This window comes from Castor canadensis, chromosome 1, assembly GCF_047511655.1.
Source record: "Castor canadensis chromosome 1, mCasCan1.hap1v2, whole genome shotgun sequence".
NCBI classification, from domain to species: Eukaryota; Metazoa; Chordata; class Mammalia; order Rodentia; family Castoridae; genus Castor; species Castor canadensis.
In genome coordinates, this window is record NC_133386.1 from 38,481,734 (window position 1) to 38,509,533 (window position 27,800).

At 37.6% G+C, this 27,800-nt stretch overlaps 1 long non-coding RNA gene across 2 annotated transcripts in view; it reads left to right on the forward strand.

Annotated features, from left to right (window-relative positions):
* The window catches only part of LOC141423645 (uncharacterized), a 155,488-nt gene that overhangs the window by 34,454 nt on the left and 93,234 nt on the right, over window positions 1-27,800 (forward strand). Inside the window, exon 2 of one of the 2 annotated variants that reach the window (XR_012448492.1) lies at window positions 22,303-22,491. The exons of the other annotated variant lie outside the window; for it this stretch is intronic. This is a non-coding gene — a long non-coding RNA (uncharacterized lncRNA). The remainder of the gene's footprint in view (window positions 1-22,302; window positions 22,492-27,800) is intronic. 2 annotated transcript variants of the gene reach the window in all.

The following is a 27,800-nucleotide window of genomic DNA, read 5'->3' on the forward strand; positions in this document are numbered from 1 at the left end:
TCTAAGGTTTCTTACCTCTTCATATATCTGTTTAATCAGTTTATAACTCACTGACTCATTTCCTTTGCTACCTTTAATCTCATCTTTTTATCTAAAAACTATATTTAACATTTTCAATCATTTCAGAACATTGACAGTTTTTATTTAGTGGGATGGTATGAGACTTTGTAGTGTAGTATATTATCTGAATTATAGATTTAGAAGTTTTCATTTGCCAAACTCATTCAAATTTCCTAATAAAAAATTTTCTCATTTCTAGTTTTTTCTTCCTAATTTCCTGGACTTTGAAGAATCAATAGTGGTCCTACTTACAGGTCACCCCATTGATTTAGGATGAACTGTAGGCAGACAAAGCAGACAGGGATGCACTTGGAATGCTTTGGGAGATGTCATGGTAATTCCAGGCAAAGAATAAGTCCTGACTCTTGAGGTAATGGTTGAAACCCTCCAATGAAATAGTGTTCTAGATAACTTGGAAGCAGTGTTAAACAGCAAACACCATGTTACAATTGGATGTTATCCTCATTGATTCATTATCATATGCTAATGCTTTAAAAGAGAATTAGAGATCTGTGTGTGATGTTTGATTAGGAAAAGTGAAGATAGGGTGCTGCCTCACACTAATGGTTCAGTTGGAGTCTTTAGAGAATGAAGTCATTGAAAGCAAGAAAAGCATAAATGTTCCTTGATTTCTGATGGGATTGTGTTCTGCCAAATCTATCATATATTGAAAATAACTTAAGTCAAAAATTCATTTAATACATTTAGCCTACTCAACATTACAGCTTACCCTAGCTTAAATGTGCCCAGGCCACTTACATTAACCTGCAGCTGGGAAAAAACATTTAACACAAAGCCTATTTTATAACAAAGTATTGAATATCTTATGTGCTTGTTGAATTGTGTGCTAAGCTAAAAACAGAATGGTTGCATGAATATGCTTTTGCACCATTATAAAGTCAAAAAAATTCTAAGTTGAGCAATCATTACTCAGCACTTCCGTGGTTCCAAACCATGTTGGAGAAATGTTCAAAACAAACTTGCTGAGACATCTTCCATCATTTATAACATAGTGGCAAAGACACATAGAAATCTTTGCTATTGTGATGAGGATTCAGAAGATTTCAGAATCGATATGTTAACAGCGATGTCAGGTTGACGTCCAAAGGCAGGCAGTAGATTTTGAGCAAGAAATCATGCAGTTGGATCTGTGTAGTGAGATGGTTGGTGGGGGAGAAGGAAAAGCTTTCTGAAGATGTGACAAAAAGCATGGGTAAGATGTAAGTATGGTGCAGATGGAGGAAGGCAGGTCACTAAAACTAGTGCCACTGAGATTAAGGGTTAATTCTGGAAATTAGTTGTAGACTAGGTTGGATGGGGAATGAAGTGACTTTATTACCAATACTATTACACTCCCATTTTTATTTTGAAAGAAAAGCTCCTAGGTAGCAATAACGATTGAAGTGAATATTAGCAATTTTATTTTGGGTTGTGCTAAAATAATAGTCACACGGGTATAAACATATATATGCGTAATTCACACATACATATACATGTGAGGGTGTATAAAATTTCTTTGGAGGTCAGTATTTTTTTTTTTTGGCGGTTTTGCTGTTTTTTAGTATGGTGGGGTTTTTTTGAGATAGGATCTTGCAAACTACTTGCCTGGGCTGGCTTTGTACCATGATCCTCCTGAGTAGGTAGGATGACAGGCGTGACCCACTGGTGCCCAAGTTGGAGGTCAGTATTATTGTTCCTACTTTGCAGATGAAAAACTTGAGTCTTGGAGCTTGCAGAGTGGCTCAAGTGGTAGAGCACCTACCTAGCTAAGTATAGGCCCTGAGTTCAAGCCCCAGTATCGCAAAAAAAAAAAAAAAATTGAGTCTTGGATTATTTAAATGGCTTAAATAATAACAAAGAAACTGGGATATGAAACCCAATTAAACTCTTTAGCTTCTGTTCTTAACCATCATGTCAGATTGCCTGTGATTTCCAATTTACATTTCCTACATTTTCAAAAACAGTTAAAAATTACTATCACAGTTCATTCTATAAAAATATTAGGGAATACTCCATAAAAATATAAATTAGCAACCAAAATTAGTGAATTCAATTTACTTGAAAGGAATGTTGCCTGATATTGATGGAAGAATTTGGAAAAAGAAAAAAAATACCATGATTTTCTCTAAAATACATTGACTTAACATCTATATTAGGGTGTTTCACTTTCTGCATATGCAATCATGCCTGTTAACCAGTCACCTACTTTTTTCCATTGGAGGAAGAAAAGGGCTGTTTTGTTCATGAGCTGGGTCAGCAGTGTAAAGCATGAAAACAATTAACACAACGTGACAAGTTGTAGGAATCTAGAACAATGTGACATTCTAAATCAGTTCAGTAAGAAAAATGCATAATTATTCCCCATAATCGTCAAATGACTATAGTAGCCACTCTGCGAGATGATAGTGAGTAAAATCGAGATAGTGAGTAAAATCGAGATAGTGAGTAAAATCGAGATAGTGGGCAAAATCGAGATAGTGGGCAAAATCGAGATAGTGGGCAAAATCGAGCTGAGAGCAAACAGGATCCGTCAAACCACTGCCTTAATTCAATACTGTGTGAAAAATTTCTTCCCTTTCTTTCCTCTTATATCCTCAAAGAGTTTTTCTTTCTACCTTATTATCTTTTATTCATTCCACCTGTCTCTACCTCCAACTCACTATTGCCCAAACACAATCCACACACACACACACACACACCACACACACACCACACACACACCACACACACGCGCACACATACACACACCACACACGCTCACACACCACACACACACCACACACATACACACACACACACCACACACACACACACACACATGCACACACTCATACACATACATACACACACCACACATACCACACACACCACACACACACCACACACACCACACACATACACACACCACACACACACCACACACTCACACACACACATGCACACACCACACACACGCGCATACATACACACACCACACACACACACACACACATGCACACACTCATACACATACATACACACACCACACACACCACACACACCACACACACACCACACACACCACACACATACACACACCACACACACACCACACACTCACACACACACATGCACACACCACACACACGCGCATACATACACACACCACACACACACACACACATGCACACACTCATACACATACATACACACACCACACACACCACACACACCACACACACACCACACACACCACACACATACACACACCACACACACACCACACACACCACACACATACACGCAAACACACACCACACTCACATACACACACCCCCGCAGACACCACAAATATACATCTTTTGATTTTGGTTGTGGTGGGGAGGGTATTTACTATAATGTTTTTGGCTCTATTCCTGGAAAAATAATGACTTTACATGAAATAAGCCCCAATCTTCCCATGATACAGGAGACCCTCCCCAGGGGCCACCGCCCACCTGTTCTTCATCTACTGCTCATCGCCAGCCACTCACTCACTTGCATCGTGAGTTCCAGTTATTTGTAACAACTTGCAGTTTCTCCAATGAGGCAAGTGCTTCCATGACTTTCTGTATTTATCCATACTTTAATCTCTGCTGGCAAAAATCCTTTATGCCCTTGTCCATCAAACTAACTTCTCATAATTCTTGAAGATTCAGTTTTTAAAAACGGCTTTCTTTGTGAAGATTTCCCTGACTCTTCACATCATGAACTGTATTGATAGAAAATTGTGTTTCCAGAGTGTTCTATGAGGTATGATTCTGGTTAGCATCCAAATTCAGATTTTTCTTTGTGAATTGTATACATTTACTTTAATGTTTATTAAATCTATGCTCATTTTTTATAATGATAGACAATTGGTTGAGGGAATATATATATTTTACCTTACAAAGCAAATCAGTTTAAATAGAAATATTAAAAATGAATTAAATGTTAATTTTAGAAACATCAAGTAATTAGTTAAATGTTAGTTTGGATATTGCAAATAGTATGTAAATGATAAAAGCTTGCGGAAGTCCTTATCTAAGTTACTAGCTTAATACTTACCAAATGGATTCAAAAGTGTGGTGCCCAATATGAACACCAGAGGGCGCCAAATCATAAGCACTTTAAAATGTAAGTATCTAAAGAGTTACTTCAATGGTAAATCAATGATAATAACTAACATTTCTTGATTATCTATTTTGTTCTAATCATTTTTCTAGGCAATTTACATAAATAAACTCATTTTTTCTTACAATATCCCTTAGAATTAACTATTGTAATCTCTATACATGAAATTATTTCATTTATGATAGCAATATTGTTTTTATTGTTTTGTTTCAGTTTGCACTTTGCATCTAACATTGTTCCATACACCATGCTAAGGTTTGATATAGATTATCTCAGCTATAAGTTGCAGTGACCCTGTGAGTTATGCTGCATTACATTCCTTCTTTAAAAATTGAGAAATAGAAACTTAGAGATCAGGAGGATCACGGTTCAAAGCCAGCCCAGGCAAACAGTGCGCAAGACCCTATCATGAAAAATGCCATCACAAAAAAGGGTTGACAGAGTGGATCAAGTGTAGGCCCTGAGTTCAAGCTCCAGTACTGCAAAAAAAAGAAAGAAAGCGAGAGAGAAAGAAAGGAAGGAAGAAAGAAAGAGAATCTTAGGGAGATTGTTTAATTTTCTCCAGATTACAGGGTAAGGCGGTCATTTGTGGAGACAAGTATGTCTGAAGCTAGAGCCTCCTGTTTCATTAATTCAAATAACCTCCGAAAGATGTCAGAATAAATCCTTTCTCCTCTTCCTGCCTCTTTTCACGTGCTTTAAGTACACAACATCTCATACACTGATTATATGTCATCTAGCAGTGTGGTATTAGTTACAAGCCACAACAATGTTGGTACAAGTGATGGAAATTTAATGCACTTTCTCTCCTCTCTCTCTCTCTCTCTCTATGTTCTGGGGTTGAACTCAGGGCCTCAGGCTTGCTAAGCAGTTACTACACCACTTGACTCATGCCCCTAACCCTTTTTACTTTAGTTATTTTTAGATAAGCGTTCATACTTCTGCCTGGGGCCTCCTGGGATTATCTTCCTCCCTTCTCCTCTTGTGTAGCTGGGATTATAGGCACATACCACTACATCTGGCTTTACAATTATATGATTAGAACCCCAGCTACTCAGGAGGTAGAGACAGGAGGATTGTGATTTGAGACCAATTCGTGCAAAAGTTAGCAAGACCCTATTAAAAAATAAGTCAGGAGTACTAGTACATGCCTATGATCCCAGCTAATTAGGAGGTAGAGTTAGGAGGATCATGGTTTGAGACCAATCTGGGCAAAGTTAGTGTAAGACCCTATCTAAAACACAAACTAAAAAAAATAAGGACTGGTCTAGCCAACTTGAGGACCTGGTTTCAATCTCCAGTATTGAAAAAAAAATGTTTATATGGTTACATCTGGTAAGAAATATATCCTTATGCATAGTTCTCAGAAAAATAAAGAACAGGATGAGCCTCTAGATTTTAGTAAATTCACAACTGTCAATTTCACCATACTTGATGCTCATTTTCATGATAATAAAGTGATTCATAACAATGTAAGAATAAACTTAAAACAAATAAGGCTTTGCTGCCTGCAGGGATCTGGGCCATTTTAGAAAGGTAAAAATCAAACTCCTTTGACTCAGGACCATGAAAGCATTCTACGAAAGAAAAAAGAAGGGAGGGAAAAGGGAGAGATATTCTAGGGTAATGGTTATAATTATTATGAGTGGAATAAGTATTTCTTGACTCAGCTGTCAGGGCATATCACCAGATCTTAGGGCGTCACAAGCAGCTTATACGTTAAAGCATGTTAGGAGCACCACGAGAGAAACTTAAGTAGTAAAACTTACAATGTGATAGTAGGCCTTCACGAGAATATTTATTTATTCTGTGGTGTTGAGTAACACATGAGGGCCTTGCACATGCCAGACAAGCACTCTACCACAGTGACTTAAGCAGCCCCTAAAATATTTATTTTACTAATAAGTCACCTGGGAAAACACAAGCAGAATTGCCTTGGTTCCTGACATGGAAGATAATTGTAGAACAGAAGCATTTCCTTTTGCAGGGTTTATCACTTTGTCTATTCTGGGTCTTGTACCGAATCTTTCCTTGTGACAAGGCTCTCTACCTTTGGTAATCAGTGTTCTCTACATTGGTTGACTTTGTGGTTCCTAAATCATAAGTAAGACCTTGCAAATTTCAGTAAATTAATATAGTATGACTAGTTCAATAGGTAAAATTTAGGCCATAAAATTTTTCTGTGTATGAATTATAAAAAGTTTTTTAATGAGGAACTTTGAAATGATTGGAGAGCTACTTGTGATGTGTGGGCTCCTCTTCCAATGCCCGATAAGTTCCCTAAGTATAGTGTACCCAATTAGCAGAACAGACTGCCTTTGGCTTTCCCTCTAAGGTTACCCAGGGTTCAAAGTGAGCTCCCTGGCCCCTATAGGTGCTGCCCACTCCTGATCATCAAGGTGAACTTAGGACTCCTCCAGACCCTCCCAGCCTCAACTTCTACTCCTGTTGCCCTTGCCTGGAGTGGTTATTGTTTCCTAGGTCTGCTGTAACAAAGCACAACAGATTATGTGATTTAAAGAAAAGAAAGTTGTTTTCTCACAGTTCTAGGGAATAGATGTCCAAGACAAGGTGTTGGCAGTGCTAGTTTTTACTCAGGCCTTTCTTCCTGGCTTATACCTGACGCTCTTTTCCCCGGGTCTTCACAGGGTTTCCCTCCATGTGTGTCTGTTTTCCTCTCCTCATCTTAGGACACCAGTCATATTGAACTAGGGCCCACACTAATGACACATTTTAACTTAATTACCTTTTCAAAGACCCTTTCTCCAAATACAGACCTGTTCTGAGATACTAGAGGTTAGTATATAAATTTTAGAAGGACACGATTCACAACATAAGAAATTAATTGTCATAGTATGATTACTATTTTCCCTAGTTATTGTATGGCCTGGCAAGTGGTGGTAGTAACACTGTGCTCATTTTTTATGTCTGATTCTTCATAGCAAGGCTTCTATGGACAGCTTTACTTTTAGAACTGAGAAATTATGATTTTTTAAGTTTATTTTATCATTTGCTGTGCCAAAATATATTTTAAGTGAGTTATAGCTTTATAATGTATGTTTATGTATATGTACACACATCACACACGGGCGTGTATGTGAACACGTGCACACAGCCCAGTAGTGATACGCTGGTAAGCTAGCTCTCTACTACCTCACAGCTCCCTCCTCCTGCTAAAAAAATCCTCTGGCTTGTACTTTGCCAATTCCTGTGGTGTAAACACTCCCATCTTAGGTGATTTCAAACTGCCAGCTTGATGCCACTGAAAAGTCTTTAAGAGAGGAGCATTATTGATCCTTGCAAACTGATAGATGCCTGCTCTAAGACAAGCAGGTGCACATGGACGCGTGAGAATGCTTGGAGGCTGCTGTAATTCTTTTGCCTAAATGTCTATGGAATTTGTCGCATTTCCTCTCTACATCTTGTGTTCTTCCTTGGCCCAGTCTTTCACTTCAGCCACTCAGAGGCAGTAGCCAGTCACACAAGTATAACCTAGCAACAGTTTCCCTCAGAGTTCTTCCTGAAATTTTCTGCATCTGCCTGTGACAACCAGGGGAGAATGCATGTTGAAACTCAGGAGTCTGAGGGAGTTATTTCCCCATCAAGGCCCCCTGACTAATGGGAACCAGAGCTGGTGAATAGATATAACCTTCTCTCTGTGGGGTGGGCACTTCTGAGGCAAGTTACACAGTTCTTCCAAGGGTCCCGTGGAGTTGAGACATAGCTGTCCACAGAGGTGAAGCCCTTAGTAATGGTTCGTTGGCTAGTGTTTCCTCCTTTCCTGCTTCACTCTTCCCAGCCACTCACTTCTGTTGTTTCATTCACAGCCCCAAAATAAATTATGCACCTTGAAACAAGATCTAATCTTGGGCTCTGCCTTTTAGTAGGGCAGAGCCTGAATGACCAGCCTAGTTGCTGTGGCTCTAGGGTGACAATGTTGTATTGAAAAGTGATTACCACTAACCACACTGTCAAGGTTATTAATTAAGTTTTATCTACAAATACTTAAAGTGTTTTCTCTGCAGCTGAACTCCAAATGAACACAGTTGACTTAGATTGTAAATTCTAGTAAAGAAAAAATTCAAAAGGGCCCTATTAGGAGAAGAAAATTCTTGGAAAACAATGGGATATAAAGTCAATTGTCTTGGCCTTTTTCTTCCTAAGGTTTATAAACCAGCAAATTCTTTTTTTTTTTTTATTCATATGTGCATACAATGTTTGGGTCATTTCTCCCCCCTTCCCCCTCCTCCTCCCTGACCCCCACCTCCTCCCTGACCCCACTGACCCCTCTTTCTTCCCCCATCCCCCTCATTACCAAGCAGAAACTATTTTGCCCTTATCTCTAATTTTGTTGAAGAGAGAGTATAAGCAATAATAGGAAGGACCAAGGGTTTACCAGCAAATTCTTAAAGTCAAATACAAATACATTTACTCAATAAGCTATGTTAATTCTTCTGCTCACATTCACAAAATATGAGTTTTCACTGCCATGTAGTCAAAGATATATTCTCAAGAACACACAGAATTCTTATGTAATGTTGAAAATAGCTGCAGAAATAATAGTCATTATATAATAATAGTAAAATATTGTGATTAAGCTAATTTTCACATCTGAAAAGGAAAACATTAATGATGAACTCTGAAGGTTTTAACTCATCCTCATTCTGGGTTATAGATTGGGTTATATTATTTTGGGCTTAAGTTTAAACTATTTAAGTATGGTAAGAGAGCTATCTGATAGATACTTTGTGTGTTTTTCTTTTGTTTCATACAACAAGGAACCAAAGGTCTAATTCAGATGCATGTTTAAATTGCCAGTTCAAATTAAATGAAGCAAGAACATATACAAAAAAATCAATAGATGAGACAAATACAAATTTTAAATCTTCACTGGCACTTGCCTGTAATTCTAGCACTGGGGAGGCTGAGGCAGGAGGCTTAGTTTGAGGCTAGCCTAGGCTACAGTGAGTTCCAGGTCAGCTTAGGCTATATAGCGAGACAAATTTCTTAAATGTTTCAGACTTTAATGGGAAAACCCAAGATACATAACCAAATGAGTAATTTACATTTGATCTAGGTTACTTATTTAGAAAAAAACAATAGTTAAAAATTTTCCCAACTTTAAAACATAGTATCTGAACACAAAAGAAAGACATGTACATAATGAGAACTTAGAATGAAGCTAGAATCATTCATCTTACTTGAATATAGAAATACTTATTTTTCTTCTTTTGTGTGATATATAAATTTAAAAATTAAAATAACTTCATTGAAGTCTTAAATTCATATTTAATGTGCAAATTGGATAAGTTTCCTCACATGTATAAATATTATTGTAGTGAGTTAGGGAACATTTTCCAGAAAGTTTCTGTTTTAGTCTGTTTTCACAATACCACTGTCTAAGTTATAAGGAAAAGAGATCTACTTTGGCTCAAGGGTCTGGGGATGGCCTTTTTGCTGGCAGAAACCTAAGGCAGTGCAGGCATGACATGGGGAGAGGTGTGTGTGCTCCCTGGTCTTATGAAGTCACTAGTATTCAATCATGGGCATTCCACTCTGATGTATTTCTCTAACCCTAGTCACTTACCAAAGGCCCACATCTGAACACCATAGTTGGATTCTATCTCTCTCTCTCTTAATATCACACAAGAGGAATTAAATTTCAATACGGGTTTTTGAGGGGACCCCTGCATTCAATCCGTAGCAGTTTCCGCATGTCCCATTGCAATCCTCTCAATCTCTTCTGTCTGTAGTGAAAAGCTCCTGTACACTTGAACGTTTTATGTGGTCCCACAGATCCTTATGATTGTTACTTTTTCCTCAATATTTTTTTTCTTTCACTTCCTCTCCTTCTTCCTCTCTTTTCTTGCTTCTTCTCTTTCTCTCTTTCTCCCTTCCTCTCTCATTCTTTCTCTTTCTCCTATTTTCTTTCTCTCCTTCCTTTTCCCTCCCTTTCGCCCTTCTTCTCTCTTCGTCTCTTTCTCTCTTCCTCTTTCTCCCTGTCCTTTCTTTTTCTCTTTCCCTCTTTATTCATCTTTCTTTCTTTCTTCTTGTTTTCTCTTTCTCTCCTTCCTTCCTTTGTCTCCCTCCCTTCCTCTCTCTTTCTCTCTCTCTTTTTCTTTTCTTCTTTCTTTTTTTCTTTCTTTCTTCTTTCTTTTGCCTTCTAGCCCAGACCTTGGATTATGATCCTTATGCCTCAGCCTCCCAAATGCTGGGATTACAGGCCTGTGTTATCACACATGGCTCAGACAGAATAATTTTTATTGATCAGTCTTCAAGTCTACTGACTCTTTTTTTTTTTCATTTTTCTTTTATTATTCATATGTGCATACAAGGCTTGGTTCATTTCTCCCCCCTGCCCCCACCCCCTCCCTTACCACCCACTCCACCCCCTCCCTCTCCCCCCCACCCCCTCAATACCCAGCAGAAACTATTTTGCCCTTATTTCTAATTTTGTTGTAGAAAGAGTATAAGCAATAATAGGAAGGAATAAGGGTTTTTGCTGGTTGAGATAAGGATAGCTATACAGGGCATTGACTCACATTGATTTCCTGTGCATGGGTGTTACCTTCTAGGTTAATTCTTTTTGATCTAACCTTTTCTCTAGTACCTGTTCCCCTTTTCCTATTGGCCTCAGTTGCTTTTAAGGTATCTGCTTTAGTTTCTCTGCATTAAGGGCAACCAAATGCTAGCTAGTTTTTTAGGTGTCTTACCTATCCTCACCCCTCCCTTGTGTGCTCTCGCTTTTATCATGTGCTCATAGTCCAATCCCCTTGTTGTGTTTGCCCTTGATCTAATGTCCACATATGAGGGAGAACATACGATTTTTGGTCTTTTGAGCCAGGCTAACCCCACTCAGAATGATGTTCTCCAATTCCATCCATTTACCAGCGAATGATAACATTTCGTTCTTCTTCATGGCTGCATAAAATTCCATTGTGTATAGATACCACATTTTCTTAATCCATTCGTCAGTGCTGGGGCATCTTGGCTGTTTCCATAACTTGGCTATTGTGAATAGTGCCGCAATAAATATGGATGTGCAGGTGCCTCTGGAGTAACAGTCTTTTGGGTATATCCCCAAGAGTGGTATTGCTGGATCAAATGGTAGATCGATGTCCAGCTTTTTAAGTAGCCTCCAAATTTTTTTCCAGAGTGGTTGTACTAGTCTACATTCCCACCAACAGTGTAAGAGGGTTCCTTTTTCCCTGCATCCTCGCCAACACCTGTTGTTGGTGGTGTTGCTGATGATGGCTATTCTAACAGGGGTGAGGTGGAACCTTAGTGTGGTTTTAATTTGCATTTCCTTTATTGCTAGAGATGGAGAGCATTTTTTCATGTGTTTTCTGGCCATTTGAATTTCTTCTTTTGAGAAAGTTCTGTTTAGTTCACGTGCCCATTTCTTTATTGGTTCATTAGTTTTGGGAGAATTTAGTTTTTTAAGTTCCCTGTATATTCTGGTTATCAGTCCTTTGTCTGATGTATAGTTGGCAAATATTTTCTCCCACTCTGTGGGTGTTCTCTTCAGTTTAGAGACCATTTCTCTACTGACTCTTTATACTTCTATCTCCATTATATCCATATCCTGTCCAGTGAAATTTTCATTTCAGATATTGTGGTTTTTTTCCAGTTTTAAAATTCTCATTCGGTCCTTTCTAAAAATACTTTCTATTTCTCTGCTGAGATTTTCTCTTACCATTTGTTACCCTTCTCCAACTCTCTCCCTTGCAGGACCCCAACTTCACACTCTGGGCTGCCCTGCCTACTTTTGTGATTTTACAGATAGGAATGATGATCTAGGGTTCTACTGGAATTTTAGCAGTTGTATTCTGTGTAACTGAAAAACCACTGGAGGGAAAAAAAAACTGAACACCTTCCCTCCTTTAAAAAAAAAAAAGCTTTTTAAAATTAGTGTATATTACTGTACAAAATAATAGATTTCAATGTGACATTTTATATATGCATTTAACATACTTTGACCATATTCTCCCCCTCTTAATCTTTTGTCCCACCTCCTGGTGGTCCCCTTCCTCTACCCAAATAGTCCTCTTTCCACTTTCATTCTTTTTTTGTTTTAATCTAGATTCTCCATGTGAGAGAAAACATGATATTTGTCCTCTTGAGCCTGGTTTATTTCACTTAAGATAATGATCTCCAGTTCCATCTATTTTCCTGCAAATGACATGATTTCAGATTTCCCATAATTTACCTGGCTTTACTCTTCAGGTGGTTGTTTTTTAATTTTTGTATTAAATGGATTCTTGCCAAACCAGATTGCTCCCATGGAACTGGAATTTTGTCACAAAAGTGTTTATCTGTAGTGTTAAACACATTCATTCAGCCTTAAAGAAGATGAAGATTTGGGGTCTTTTTTGGTTCATTTCAGAATAATAGGAGGCTTGGCACATGGCTCATATCTGTGGTCCTAATTACTTGGGATGCAAAGATCAGAAGCAGCTCAGTTGGAGGCCAGCCTGGTCAAAAAACTTACTGAAAGCCTACCTTAGCCACTAGAACCTGGGTGCAATGGCACATTCCTTCATCCTAGCTATGTAGGAAGCACAAATAGGAGGATCAAGTTCCAGGCTGGCCCAGGCATAAACATGAGACCCTATTCCCAAAATAAGCAAAGCAAAAAGGGCTGGGATATGGCTTAAGTGGTAGAGCACCTGCCTCTCAAGCACAAGGCTCTGAGTTCAAACCCCAGTAGTACCAAAACAAAGAAACCCACCCAATAATATTTGAAAAAAGGAGGAGGTGGAGGGTGTTTAGGGAATACAATAGAGGGGATAAAGTTGTTCAAAGTACACTGTACACACCTATGGAATTATCACAACAAGAGGGCCTTAATTACTAATATATGCTAATTAAAAAAAAAAAAGAAAGAGTTGTAGCATGACATTGAGTTGAAATGGTCCAGCAGTTTTCAGAAGAGCATTTGCTTATCCTTGTTACTTCTCACTTCTGTTCCTGCAGGCATGCCTAATGAATTAGATTATTGCAATTTATAGATCTTTATAATTTCATTTATATAGAAGATAAGCAATAGGAATAATTTTTTTTAAGAGCTGTTAGCAAAGATCTGAGAAATGTTTGAAGTTGTTTCCTGTTAACATGGTAATTGTTTAAAATGATGTGTGAAGTGTTCCAATAGACACCTCTTACTGCCTCCAATAACCTTAGACACTTCTGAGTTCTTTTTATTTCATTATTACTGTTAGTTTAATACTGAATACAAAAGAACGGAAGATGAAAACAATTGGATCAATCATTTTAAAAATGCTTTTCATTTAACAAAACACCATCAGCAGCTAGCTGCATAGTAGATATTTAATAAATAGTCATTAGGAAGTAACTCTGAGAAGAATGGAATGATTTGAGTGCGTCTGGTGGTTACAGGAAATTTTATGGAGATGTGTGTGGTGTTTAGGCCACAGATTTCTTCCTCAGAAGACTGAATGGTTCTAGCAATGAGCTAGCAACAGGACTCCAGAAGTTCTTTGAGCAGCCTTTATTCTTGTTGCTCAGGATTCCGGCTTCTGGCCTCCTGGAGTTAATTGCAGCCGCCAGCCTTTCCTGTAGAGCCAGCTGCTTTTTATGGTCAGAGGAGATAAACAGAGGCTCAATAGGAGATCTATTTCTGGGCATTGAAAGGGCCTCTGTGCCTGCTGGTTGAGGGGAAAATCATCCAATCTTCCTCATGGAATGCCTGGACTATTTCTTAGGGGTCTCCTCATACTGGCACTTCCTGTTCCAATTTAACTAGTAGATAGGCTAAGAGAAATAAAATATATCTGAAAAAGGCTTAAAGTATGAAATCATGTCTAACTTGGCAAACTGAAATTCTAACTTGGCAAACCAGTAGGTGCTCATTCAATGTTGGGCTCATTGCCATTATAAGAAGCATATTAATTAATGATCACATTTATAAGCCAGTAGTGGCCAATAACATTTTCTGGGTCAAGAGTGGTTTCCTTGAGGGAAGGAAGAAGGAGTTTTCATTCACTGAATTCTACTTTGGGCCTCCTGCAAAAACTGTGCCCACAGTATATTTATTCTCATTAGTCAGTTGTTAAGGCAAAATGTAACATTATAAAATTGCAAAAGGCTTATAATTGCTATAATTTGACTTTATATGTATGATTTATTAGTCATATAGAATGCTATAGTATGTTAGAGAGCTGGCTCTGCCCATGTTCCAGAGAAGGAACTGTTGTTACAGAAAGTTGTCTAAGCCCTCAGCCCCCATGAGCGGACAGTGGAACCCAGGATTTTAGATTCCTGAATCAATGCTCATTTCTCTACCCCAGATCACATTATGTATGGGATGTAAGTTTCTTTGATTAACAATGCAAGTTGAGAATGCGAGAGTAGCATTAAGAAAAAATTTTTTTTCTTTTACAATGGTGCTTATGGTATTGCATTATGTCAATATATAATATACTTTTAAGATATTTTTCACTATTAGCAGTTGATTACATAACAATGCATACTGGAGATAGACAGGAAATAGAAAAATCTGATTCCAGTTCTACAAAATAAACGTGGTGCTGCTCAAATGATTTTCTAATGAAATAGAATCTGCTTATATTGCTATTTAGCAACTATTTAGATCCATTTAAATTAGCTAGGGTCACCATCACAAGTAGAAGGGTGCTTTTAAATTCAGTGTAATGTATGTGGAAATAGGCTTGAATTTTATAGATAAAAATTCTGAGATACAGAGGGGTTAATTATCTTGTCCTAGGTCCCTGAAGCTAAAACATGGAGCTTAAGTATGGTGGGTCCAATGTCTATGTTCTTTCTATCATGCCTAAATCTTTTTACATTAGTCCCCTTTTGAAATACCCTATCTCCACGTACAGTCACAGTTTGATATTCTATGGGTTAGGATTTCAAAGTATTAAAGGTAGGATGCAATTTAGCCTATAACAAGACCATATTGGATGAAGCTGGGTGTAAATCCAATGGCCTAGGTGAAGATGCTACAAGTCAAGGACTGTGGAGGAATGCTGACTACCACCAGGAGCTGGGAGAGAGGCATAAAGCAGCTACTTTTAGAGCCTCCCATAGTAGCCAACCCTGCTGACACTTTGATTGCAGACTTTAAGCCTTCAAAACTGTGAGAATAAACTTCTGGTGTTTTAAACCATCTAGTTTGTGGTACTTTGTGTGTGTGCAATATAATAATAGTAAAGTTTATTGGGAAAGGAATTTAGTATAAGAGGATAAAGGAGGAGGTGGCAGGTGCTGGGGCAGATGTCGAAGTTCCTCTCAGACACAGTGCCCCACCAGACACTGGGTCCAGCTGAGGGGGTCAATCAGTTCCGTCAAATTGCTTAGGGCATACATTGCAGAATGTTGGTTTTCCTAGGAAGTGCACAGATGGGCTGAGCAGAGTGACCTGAAATACTTTGTCAGTACAGAATGTTAGCACAAGTGCCTTGCTCAGTAAATAGTGATTTATATAGTGTGCTTTAGCAGAAGAGGTTGTGGTGATGTGCCCGGGCAGGTACAGGTAGGACCGCATCCTGCAGAGAAGATGCAGGTCTAAGGACTGGGGAGAAGTAGCAGTTAGAAGTATGAGGAGATAGAGAACCAGCCTATGCAAAAGTTAAGTGGCTCGACAGGGTCTGTCTGGGCTAAAGAAATGGCTAGAAGTAAGTAATTTGAAGTAACTTTAAAAGGAAGTCCAATAGAGATTGCCTTTGTACTGCTTTATTTTAGACCAAAGTCTGGGAAATTATGAGGCTAACCCAATCAGAGACCAAACTAGTGAAAGAACTCAGGATAGGACTCTGTGTGTCCAACCTTTGCCTAGCACTCCATCCACCAGACCAAGTTTCTTCTAAATGCACATACAGTATATTTCTTTAAAAAGCAGGTGGGGAGGGGTAAAACATGTTTACTAAAATTAGCTGAATGAATACTGAATAGACACATTTTAAATAAGTGAATGTCAAAGAGAAAATAATAACCAGCATGGTAGCTGTGTTTTCAGATACACTGTCTCATTTGATGGGAACAGCAACTCTGTAATTTCCAATGTTCTTTTTAAAGGGGCAGATGTTAAGGGTTTGGATAACTTCCTTGGTTAATATGAGTAGGACTCAGAAACAGTCTAGCCCTGTGGCACCAGGGTTTTGAAACTGTTTCAGCTCTGGCTCTTCTAGATGGTGTGACCTGCAAGTGGGGGGAAGGATGGGGAACTAACTAGTTGGTCTCCAACATGTTAAGGAATAATGAAAAGAGGGCAATTCCCAGGACAGGATGAATGTGAAGAAACTTGCCTTAGGATTTGAATCAGATTGGGGCTGCAACTCAATCCTGATTTCACTTTCTTCACTTCAAAAGTGGAAATAACATCTAACTCATAAAATTGTGAGGATTCAATGAGAAAATTAGATACAACCCCACAGATTTTTGCTCATCAAATTAACTCAGCCAACTAGTGTTCTTTCCACCTTCTTTTCCCTCCCCCATCCAGGGCTGTTCTTGGTCAATGGGAGACCTCTATTTCTTATCCTGTCTTCTTAACTTTTGCTCTCTTCTCTTTCCTTTCTCTCCTCCCTTTCATCTCTTCCCTTTCCTTTTCTTATTGCCAATACATGTAGAAAATATATCAGCCAAAGTTATTAAAAGTGAACTGGCAAAGGAAGATGTAACCAGGACCCTTCAGTTAACTGTTTTTAACACCCCTATATATTTTTTATTTAACTTAAAAATTAACTTATTTGGTTGAAAAGAAACAAACAAAATGCCTTTATTTTTCAAGAAGGCAGGTAATGGGAACATGGGGAGGAAATTTGCCCTCCCTTCAGGATCCTCCAGGACCCTGCTCTGGGTAGAGGTGGTGGCAGAGGTGTGCAGAGGGAGGCTGCCACCAACACCGGCAGGTACAGACCTCACCACATGCATCATGTGCAAACACCAGCTTGGTTTCCTATACCCAGACTCAGGATGGCCGCCAACTGGCAGGCAATGGATTGACTGCCCATCATCAAGGCAGCTGGTGGCCCGTGCCCGGGTTGCTCAGGATGAAGATGCTTATGTGCACCACCTCCATTTCTCCCAAAGGAAAGTTTTTGCACCAGTGTAAATCAGGCCAGCAGCAGCCCTCAGGCTGGACTTTTTGTGGGACCAGCTCAGTGTGCTGGGAAAAGATTGAATGAATGGGGGAGGCAGTGACAAGGTCTGTATAGATTCCTGCCCCTTGAGGCCCTTTCTACTTTGCACAAAGACAAACCAACTTTAATTTTGGTCTTGTTGTTTAGTTTTGTTGGTGATAGGACTTGGATTTGGGGGAGAAGAGAAGAATGCTGAAATAGTGAAAGAGTATCTCTTTCTTATCTATTTTTTTTTTTCTCAAACTATGTCATGATTTTCCCAGGAAAAAACTGGCAGGGAAAGACATGAGTTTGAACTGTGTCTCTGCTGTGCCACTTCAAACAAATCACGGAACTTCTCTCCTTTTTCAGCTTGTTTTAATTTTGCAAAAGGGCTTCATTTTTTTGGAGTACTTTTTTTTTTTTTTGTTAGTGGTACAGGGGTTTGAACTCAGGGCTTCACACAACACAGGCGCTTTACCACTTGAGCCACACCTCCAGCCCAGGGCTTCATTTTTCACTTTTTGCAAAATGAAGATAATGACACCATAGGACAGTTGTAAGAATACATGTGAACATACTAGGTGAACATACAGCAGGTGCTAAATAAATACTTGTTCTGAAATCATCCAAAACAACCCCTCCAATTTAAAGAAGAGGAGACTGAGACAATCCAGGGGTGAACTCTCCCAGCACAGCAGCTGGAGGGAGAGGACTCAGGGGGCGAGTTGGGTTTCCCTTTGTGACTCAACACTCTTTCCTTCTCCTTTTCCTCCACTAATCCTGAGCTAGTGAGCTCTAGTGCTTGGAGAAGGAAGCCCCAACTTGAATCCCTGGCTTCTTCTTTTCCAGAGTTGTGTCATCTTGGGCATGTCTCTTAATTTTTTTTAACTTTATCGATGTTTGTTTATTCTACAAGCATTTTAGTACTTATGCTGTCCCTGTCAGTTACTACAGAAAGTGTAGGAGACACAAAAATAAATAGAATATGATCCTTGACCTCATGGAATTCCTTTTCTTGCTAGAAGGGCTCAGACACAGGATAAACAAAAATAATTGACCAAATGTGTTGGTGATTGCAGACTGATGGAAAGAAGAGTTCTGTTTAATACTGGGACATTTCATGTCTCAACAAGAGAGCAGGGACTGGAAGAGTAACTTGGAATATGCTGGCCTGGTTCTAGCCCACCTCCACTTTACCCTCACCTTACTCCACGTCACTTCCTCAGTTCACCCACACCAAGCCCAGGATTGATGTATTCACTGCGCAGCTACTGGGAGTGTCAACAAGGGACAGCTCTCTGCTGGGCTCCTCCCTGTTGTTCCCAGGTGAAGAAAGCCACCTCTTTCCAAGGTGATGTTCCTTTCTCAGGAATGGCTCACCTTCAGTGTCTGATTTGTATAAAATCCTAGTCTATGTGTTTCAAATTGGGACACCCTTCGCAGGGCTCTTCCAGCCTTACAGCTTCCTGTTGAGTGACTCAACAGGCCATTTTGGGGACTTTGTTGCAGTGTACTTTCTCTTCCTGCCCAGTCCTGTTTCCTCCACAAGTGCTTGGTAGTTCAAGCACTTGCAATAAGCCTTCTGCATGCAAATCTCCATTTGGAAGTATTCTTCTCAGAGAGCCGCCCTCAGGAGTAGTCATGTCAGATTGTGTTTTAGTAGCATCATGTAAAAGAACAGCACTCACTGTAAAAGAGTCTTTCATTCAACAAAGTCACAACAGACACCCCCTATGGGCTAATCACTGTCTTAAGATGTGGGAAGTGGAGGGGAAGTTTACAGGCCAAACCACCAGTGGTTGCAGTAATCTGAATAAGAAACTAATGGGGGTAATTGCATTAAGTGGTGAAGGTGTGAGTAGAAATGTCACTTAGGAGTTATATTCCTTGGGGCTAGGTTAGGATGGGTTAGCTTAAGTGAAAGGGAACCATATAATATGAATCTCAGGTGTCTAGCTTGGGCATCTGAGGCTCCATGTCAAAAGAGACTGTACTTGTCAGCCTGAAAGTCTGGTTGCCCAAAATCCATCTAAATATTTTTAGCCAAGAGCAAAATAGTTGTGCAGCATTTTTCTGGGTCAGTTTTTAAAAAAGACTTTTCTGCTTTGAATTGTGTGTATGGTCCTCCAGTGGCCAGGGGGACTGAATTCAGAATCTCCACTTCCCCTTCTCAAACACATGTGGGCACAGATTTGAATTTTCTCTCCTGAGGATTCATGATCACAAGGGCAGCCTCTTATGGTGCTCAATAGTTATTTTTTCAGTGAACAAAGAGGAAATGAATGGCTATAATCAAGGAAATAATTTGGTTTTTGTTATGGAAAAGGTAGGGGAGGTCAGATGGATGAAAAAATATGAGGGATGTTTTTCATTTTGTAACTGACCTCTCGCTGGTTGATAGGTACCTTTTCTTCTGTCTCTTCCTCATTTGTTAAAAGTTTGGCCAATGGATAGCTCTACGTTCTTTTATTCTTCATCTTTCTGATTTTTAAAACAATCATGTATCTTGCTTTTGCCACTAGAATGATTCTTGCAAGAAATGCTGCCCAAAGTCCAACCAAAGCTTACTCATAGGAGTGCCTACCTGGATACAAGTAACCAGAGGAGATAAAGTAGAATCTGCTCAGGCCAGAAGAGTTGACCAGGCATTCCTAGTTCCTAGCCACTAGTAGGAAGATATAAATATACAATGGGCTTTACATATCACTATAGAGAGCCAGCTGTTTGGGCATTGAGATTGCTTAATTTACCTGTGGTCTGGGGTGAGCAGACGATCAAGGTTTGGGAGTTGTGAGATCTGGAATTCTTGATTATAAGATGTTCCTCCTATAATAATATTATGAATGAATGCAGAAATAATGTACTGAGTGGTCAACATAAGTTGCTTCTCCAACACATCAGCAAATTCTATCAGCTCTATAACTAAATCCAGCAACTTCTCACTGCACCTATTACCACTATCCAGTACCAAGCTGGATCTTGCCTTTATTATTATGGTGCTTTCCTGCATGGTCTGGTGTTTATATGGCCTTGCTTCAGTCTTGTCTCACTGCAGCAGCTAGACATAGGGATGAGACAAAGGGACGATCACATGACCTCTCTACCTAACTTCCAATGGCTTTCTCATCTCACTCAAACTGAATGCAAATGCTGTTAGAATTCTCCATTTGCCTTTGTAGCACATTCCCCCTGGCCCCAGGCTTTTGGTCACACTTCAATTTCTCATCAGCCCATTATCCCCACTGTCCATTTCTTTCCTGAATTGTTTTTCTTTTCTTGGGTGGTACTGGGGTTTTAACTCAGGACTTCATGTTTCCTAGGTAGGTGTTTTATTGTTTCAGCCATGCCTCCAGCCCTATTTTTGTCTTTTCACCTCTACAATTTGTATGTTTAGCTTATTGTTTGGTTTCTTCCATTACTGTAAAATGTTAGCTCCATAAAGGCAAGCATATTTTTCTTTCTCTCTCTAACTGGTCTATCACCAGGTCCTAGAGCAGTGTCTGGAACATAGTAGGCACTCTAAAAGTATTTGCTGGATGAATGAATGGCAGCTATATTTCAGACAGTCTCTAGAGCCAGGAGACAGGAGCAGGCTTCATGATCTGCTGTGACTGTGTGTGACTGCATCAGTGATGTTATCAGTTTTGGTTGAGGAGTTAAGAAAATGGAAGCCTTGATATTCAGTCTCTTAGAACTCAGCCACCACATGGGTGGGAGGCCAGACAAGCTTATTATGAGGACTGTGGGAAAAAGAATGAAGGCTGTGGCTCACATAACAAATGCTTGGGAAAAACAGAGAAACAATGGAGTCTCTAAGGAAAATGGAGACCTTGAAAATGCTGACAAGATTGTTCTAGCTTCTTGTCATCTTCTGTCAGTAGCTTCATTTTAAACTGAGTCAAAAAAGCAGAACTATATTGTCACACAGTTCTGGAGGCCAGAAGTCTGAAGTCAAGGTATTGGCAGAGCCATGCTCTTTCTGATGGCTCTAGGGGAGAACCCTTTCTTGTTCTTGAAACTCTTCTATTTTCTGGCATTTGCCAGCACTCTTTGACTTATAGGAGCATCACTCCAGTCATGTGGCTATCTTTCTAGATGACAGAAACAAAACTTCTGGAAACTCACAAGCTCACGTTTCATAGCTATACCCTTAAAGAAGAGATAGACTTTCTGTGATCTCAAGCTTCAAGACTGAGGAGGAGGAGGTTAATTGACTTAACTTGATTCAGGTGTCTATTTCTGAAATACCTGGTATCATTGATGAGGTGGATTATGAGAAAAGATGGCAGCTTCAAAATAAATAACATGGCTGGGTAGGTAAAGCAGAGGTCAGAGGACAAAATAGGTGTCAATATAATTGACTCCTTGTGCAGAATTTTATATTAACCAATATGCTAATCCAGAAATGCACGTTAGGCATTTTCCACTAAAAGAATTTGCCATTTGTGCAAATTACTTCATATCACATCCCTGACATAATGTCTAGTAGTGAGACTAAGTGAGCATTCTCCAGGGCTTGTGCCTGACATCAATGATTCACTTGGTATTGTCCAATAGATTCCTAATGAAACATCACTAACAATATTAAGAGCTAGCATTTACTGAAAACTTGTTAAGAGCAAGGTATTCTAAGTACTTAAACATGTATTAAACTCAGTTGATTTTCGAAACTGTCCCTGGAGGTATATTTTACAGAAGAGAAAACTGAGTCACAGAGAAGTAACTTACCCAAGGTTACACAGCCTAGAAGAGACTAAGTTGGTGTTTGAATACAGCAACCTAGACATTAAGCTGTGCTTTTACCTTTTCCACTAATATACCTCAATTGTGATGAAAGAGTTCAAACTTCAACTATTAAAAGTTTCCTGACAATACAAAATTTAACTTTTAAAATGAAACTCCTGAAACACAAAATTAATAAATAAGTTGAGAAGAGTATTAGGCAAGGCCTAGTTAGATGTTCCATTGATCATCCATCTTTCAAGACTTTTTTTTTGTTTAGTTGAGTGCTGGATGACAAAAGATGGCTCAAGTTGAGGAGGTATATAGTTTGAAAAACAGTATTGAATGTCAGCATTCAGCCTGCTTGACACTGGAAGACAAACCAGAATGCCAGAAGAAACAGGAGTTCACTGTTCCACCCTCATGTTTATGTGGAAACACGTCATTCCAAACATTTGCGGGGAATTATGTAAGTGAAATACATTTCTACTGTATAATGTATGTGTTGTTGGCAACTGTAGTCAAATAACGAGTATCATGGTTTTTGCACTTAAAAATAACAGTTTGGGGCTTGGAGATATATGAGCACTTATTAGAATGAAAGGAACTAAATACAAATAGGTTTAAGGAGAAATTTAGAGAACAGAAGTTCAGCACAGAGTATATAAACAGTTTAGATATGATTAAAAAGGATTACATACCAATTTTCATCTGTTATATTGGCAAATAATAAGAAGATAAAATAGTTTTGGCGAGGATAATGTGGAATGAATACTACTTAGAGAGAGGATGGGAATATAAATCGGCATCAACTTTAAACTAATCCACTAGGCATAGTTTTCAACCTCTGATTCTGTGATTCCACTAATAAGAAATTATCCAAAGATTGTGTTTCAGAATGTTCACCTTGGTCTTCAAACAGCACCAAACTACAAATAACTAAGACACATGCTTATTTGAAAAGTCAAATATTGCTTTCACAATATTTTAATGACCCAAGAAAGACAACATGGAAATAAAAGTAAAGAAGCAGTTAAATTTTACTTTTAGGTAGTTACTGTATTAAAGTCATGTTTGACTATTGGTGATTTTTATTTTCTGCATGTTTGGAATTATAGTTTTTGCTCCATTATTTTTTCAAGTGGAGGTTTAACAATACTCAAGTTATGTTTAACATGTAGATTTTAAATATACAGAACAAAAAGTTTCCATGTGTCTTCATCCTGATGAAGTCATCGAATATTTTTTATTATTGCAGAAAGTTTCCTTATTCTCCTTCCTACTCAATAATCCCCACCCCAAGAGTAACCACTGCTCTGCTTCTATCACCAGCAATTACTTTTTTCTGTTTTTGATATTCACATGTCATTCTACATATATACTGTACCGTGTCTGGCTGAATTTTCACAATATAATATCTGCAAGATCCAACTATTTTTGAATGGATTGCTCAGTAATTTTTTAAATTAATTTTTCACTCATTGTTCATTGTATAAAAACACCACTTTATCCCATTAACTATTGATGGATATTCTTGTACATACAGTTTGACCAACAAATGCCTGCATTTCCTTGGCAGCAGACCTAGGAAGAATAACTTGCATGTCACAGAGCAGGCATATATACTTGACTTAGTGCTTTCTATTTTTCTTCTCCAGTCCAGTTTCCCTTCTCACACAAGAGAGTAGTTGCCACCCTAAGCCAGTCTCTTACTCCCATATCATTTGCTTCTTCATTGTGCCTCATTGCTGACTATTAGCACTAATCTTCACCATACTATGCCTTTTCCCCCAAACAAGCTACAACCCATTAAAAGTAATTTTTATTCCTTCTCCATTCCTAGAACATAGGGCAAAAAATGACTCCAATAACTCTAAATTTACTCATGTATTATATTTTGGCTCAGTCAAATCTTACCTTTTAATTTCTTTAGATACCAAATCTATTGGAAAAAAGACAAAGGCTTCTCTCTTAAAAAGTTTTATTAGGCATTGCTAGATGATGTCGCATGTTTTGCACACATCATGCGTAAACAGCACTCGACAGTAATCCATACAACAGCTCATAAAGTGACAGAGTACTTTGATTCCCACTAGAGTTTTCATCCAAGTAGAGTGTCTTCATATTCTTCCATGAGATCAGAATCTCACAATTAACATTACCCTTTCATTTTGAAGCAGCCAACCAAAAATAATTTTTTAAAAAAGTCCAGCTACAAGGAAAGGCCATAGGGACATTACTGAAAGCCCACAATTAGACTATACAATATCACAAGTGACCCATTTTGTTTTGAAAGACTTGTGCCTAAAATTTGTGTGATCTGACACTTAGGTTGCTTTCAGGAGCAGTACACTGACACATATCCACTGATAATTCTTGAGGTAATAGATTTTTAAATTTCACTGCTTAAAAAAAAAATCTGTTCATTTCCAAGTCCTGTCCAGCAGGACCTATGTATTGGCAGGAAGATTCTTTTCCTTGTTTTTGTCAAATATTTACACACATTTGCATATACAACCTGTGTCTTTGTCTTTTCTAAGCACATGGTTTATTTTAATCATTCATTATACATTCATCAGGAAATGTTTAATTATATGCTATGGTACATAAAGAATGCAACAAAACCAGCATCTCGTATAAAGCAAAATAAAAGGCACAGACCAATAAAAGAACAATAATATATTATACAAAATGTTTTGAAGTTGAGAAAGTTCACTGTGAATGAACAGCAACATATAAATTGGGAATACCATGGTTTTCCCAAATCTGTTTGGAAAATTGGAATATATTATATAGTATGAAATTCATTACTGATAAATACTATTGAATATAAATTGTAGAGAAATGGTCAAATGTCTGTAGCGTGGTATAGTTATCTCTATTTTTAATGCTTTTTGTGATCTTGTCCTAATTGGAGCTGTAGGTAGGCCTAATAGATATTCTAATTCCTGTTTTAAAGTTAATCACATTATTTATGTGATTTTAAAATAAAATTTAAGTCCAGTGGCTTTAATATCTAGAATCCATTTTCATGCTTTTACTTAAAAATGAACAATGAATTTAAGAATAACACATTGGCTAACTTGCTGTTCTACAGATAATACAGTAGATAAAAGTAGCAAATACAGCTGATTTATGTCCCTAAAGATAGACTATCACATTAGCATTTTATTTAAATAGAGGAACCAAAGGACACTCACAAAAAATATATATGGCTCTTTTGATAAGAAATAAAGTCAAGTGAAACAAAATAAGGCACTAATAACATATAAACATTATATACTCATCACACAAAGCACCATATGGAAGATTAAGGGACCATACATTAGTGCTATTGGAAAATGGGGATAAGCCCAGTTTCCTTCATCTTTATTCACTTTTTTCCCTTCCTTTCTTTTCAGTAATTAGTATAGAAACACTAAAGTAGTGAGGAATTATACACTATGCACAGTTCATGGAACCCACAGCATGAAATCATTAGGAAATAAGTTGATTGCTTTAATAATGTAAGAAATTAGGTATTTTAAATGCTCCTAATTTTCCAAAATTTTAATCTCAGCCAACTTTGTTTTGTCCTTTCCAATTTCCAATCAGGGACTTCTGAAAAAGGATATTAACACTGTCCATTTTCATATTTTATTTCTACCTGTCTATTTTCTAAAATACATTCAAAAAGTTTTCTTCCAAATAGTTTTTATGAAAATTATAGTTAATAGAATAACCAGTGAAATGAAGAAACAGTTAAAAAATAAATAATCAAAGGAATCTCTTTTCCATCAGGCTCATTTTAAACATGAAGAATATGACATATTATTTAGAAAATGGCTACAAAATTTACAGAAAATGTTAAACTATGCAGTATCATGAAATGAATAAGATCTGGTACAAACTACTAGAGAAAATTATTCATCTTAAAATTAAGAAATTTCTTATTTGCTATGTTATGGAGAATATAACTAAAATGGGATATATTCTAATATTTAAGTAAATGACAATTATTCCTTAGAATTTCAATTTCTGAATATACAGTAATAACAGATTAAAGACCTAAATGTATCTTTTTTTAGCATTTTATACTCTGTGAGAAAAAAGAATGTAAATAATTTAAATGTCCTGCAGTTTTGCAATAGATATATTTGTCTCATGAAAATATCTTTTCAATTTTGTTTAAAATAGATACAAAACAACTAACTCATGGCTTCTCAATAAATGTGTTAAATGTAACATAGTAACATTTTAATGCCTCTGTTCTTATGTTCCTTCTAAACAAAACTATTTCTGTGATCTTGCAGAATTTACTACTTATTAGTATATTATTTCTTTCATAAGCAGTAAGATTGTCAATTTTCATGTTAAAAATCCAACAGATCATTCTTGTCAAGGTGTATTATATATATATACATACATATACACATATATATACATACATATATATACATATATATAAATATATATATATATATGGCAATTACTGCTCCAGGTTTTACGTGAAATACAGCTTGATCTTTTTTTTAAAAAAATACAATCTATAGAATTTTAATTATGATGAAAATGATCAAGTAATAAAAGTTAGCTATTGAGGGGTTACCACATGGAACATAAAAAAATCGGCTTTAGAAAAATGATTTGTAGTCAGTGGATGAAAAATAGTTTATCTAGAATTTTTTATAAACATAAAGCATGTGAATTTTCTATAAGTTGAACATTTTGATATGCATATCAGATATTTAGATATTATTTGAAGAAACAAAATTTTATTCGGATATAAAGAAAGCAGTACGTTAATGAAAACCTGAAATTTAAAAGAATTTGGGTGGATTATCATGAATATTTCTTTAGCTGGGGCATGATATGAACACCTCAGTAATTTGCAAGGAACCAATGACTGACAGTACAGCTTGCCAGCTATAGGGAAGAACCTGAAATGACAATATTTCTACAATTTCTGGGGCCATCTAACACCCAAGTTTGGCTTTCCCTTGAACTTTTCTGTGTTATAAATCAACACTAAATATACCTTGAGTGTGTTTTTTTTCTCTAAACCACATCAAATGAAAAAGCTGAATATTTGCAAATGGCAAATGGTTTCTCTAGAATAGTGCTAGTAATCAGTTACATTCAAGGTGACCTACTTTAGGTTGTCAAAAAGTCTAATAATGTTCATAGAGGATGAAACTTATATACAAATGTTACACTATATAAATCCACTCCAAGTCCAATCTGTAGAACTTTTTGCTGAAATCAAAGCCAATAACCATGATCATAACCCATTTTGGATGAAGGATAAGTGATTCTGGGTTAGGTTGGATAAATGTCCCCAGACGCTTTCTGCTCGACTAATATGTGGGCACAATATTAATCTTATAATAATGAAGCAATTTCTGAAGCTTGGTTCTTTTGGTTCTAGAGTATTATTAAGTTGTCTGGTCCAACTGGCATCTTGTCATTCAGTTGACTTACTTCTTGGTTGACAGACAGAGTTTTGACTTCTATCAAGAAGAAGGAAAAATGTCTCAGGCACTCCTGATGTATTTCTAAATAAACATTATTTAAATTAAACATTATTTAATGTTTTATTATTTTAAATAATGTTCACTATCAGAGATAAATCACAAAGACCTTTCAGTGTTGAATTTCATTGCCATTAGAGTGAAAGGAATTAATGGTGAGACAATTTATTCCACATTTGGCCAAGATGGGAAGGGAAGGGGACTGCTAAAGTGAAAAGCAAGATAATCTAGAAATCTAAGAGTAAATAGGTATTTGATTTTGAAATGT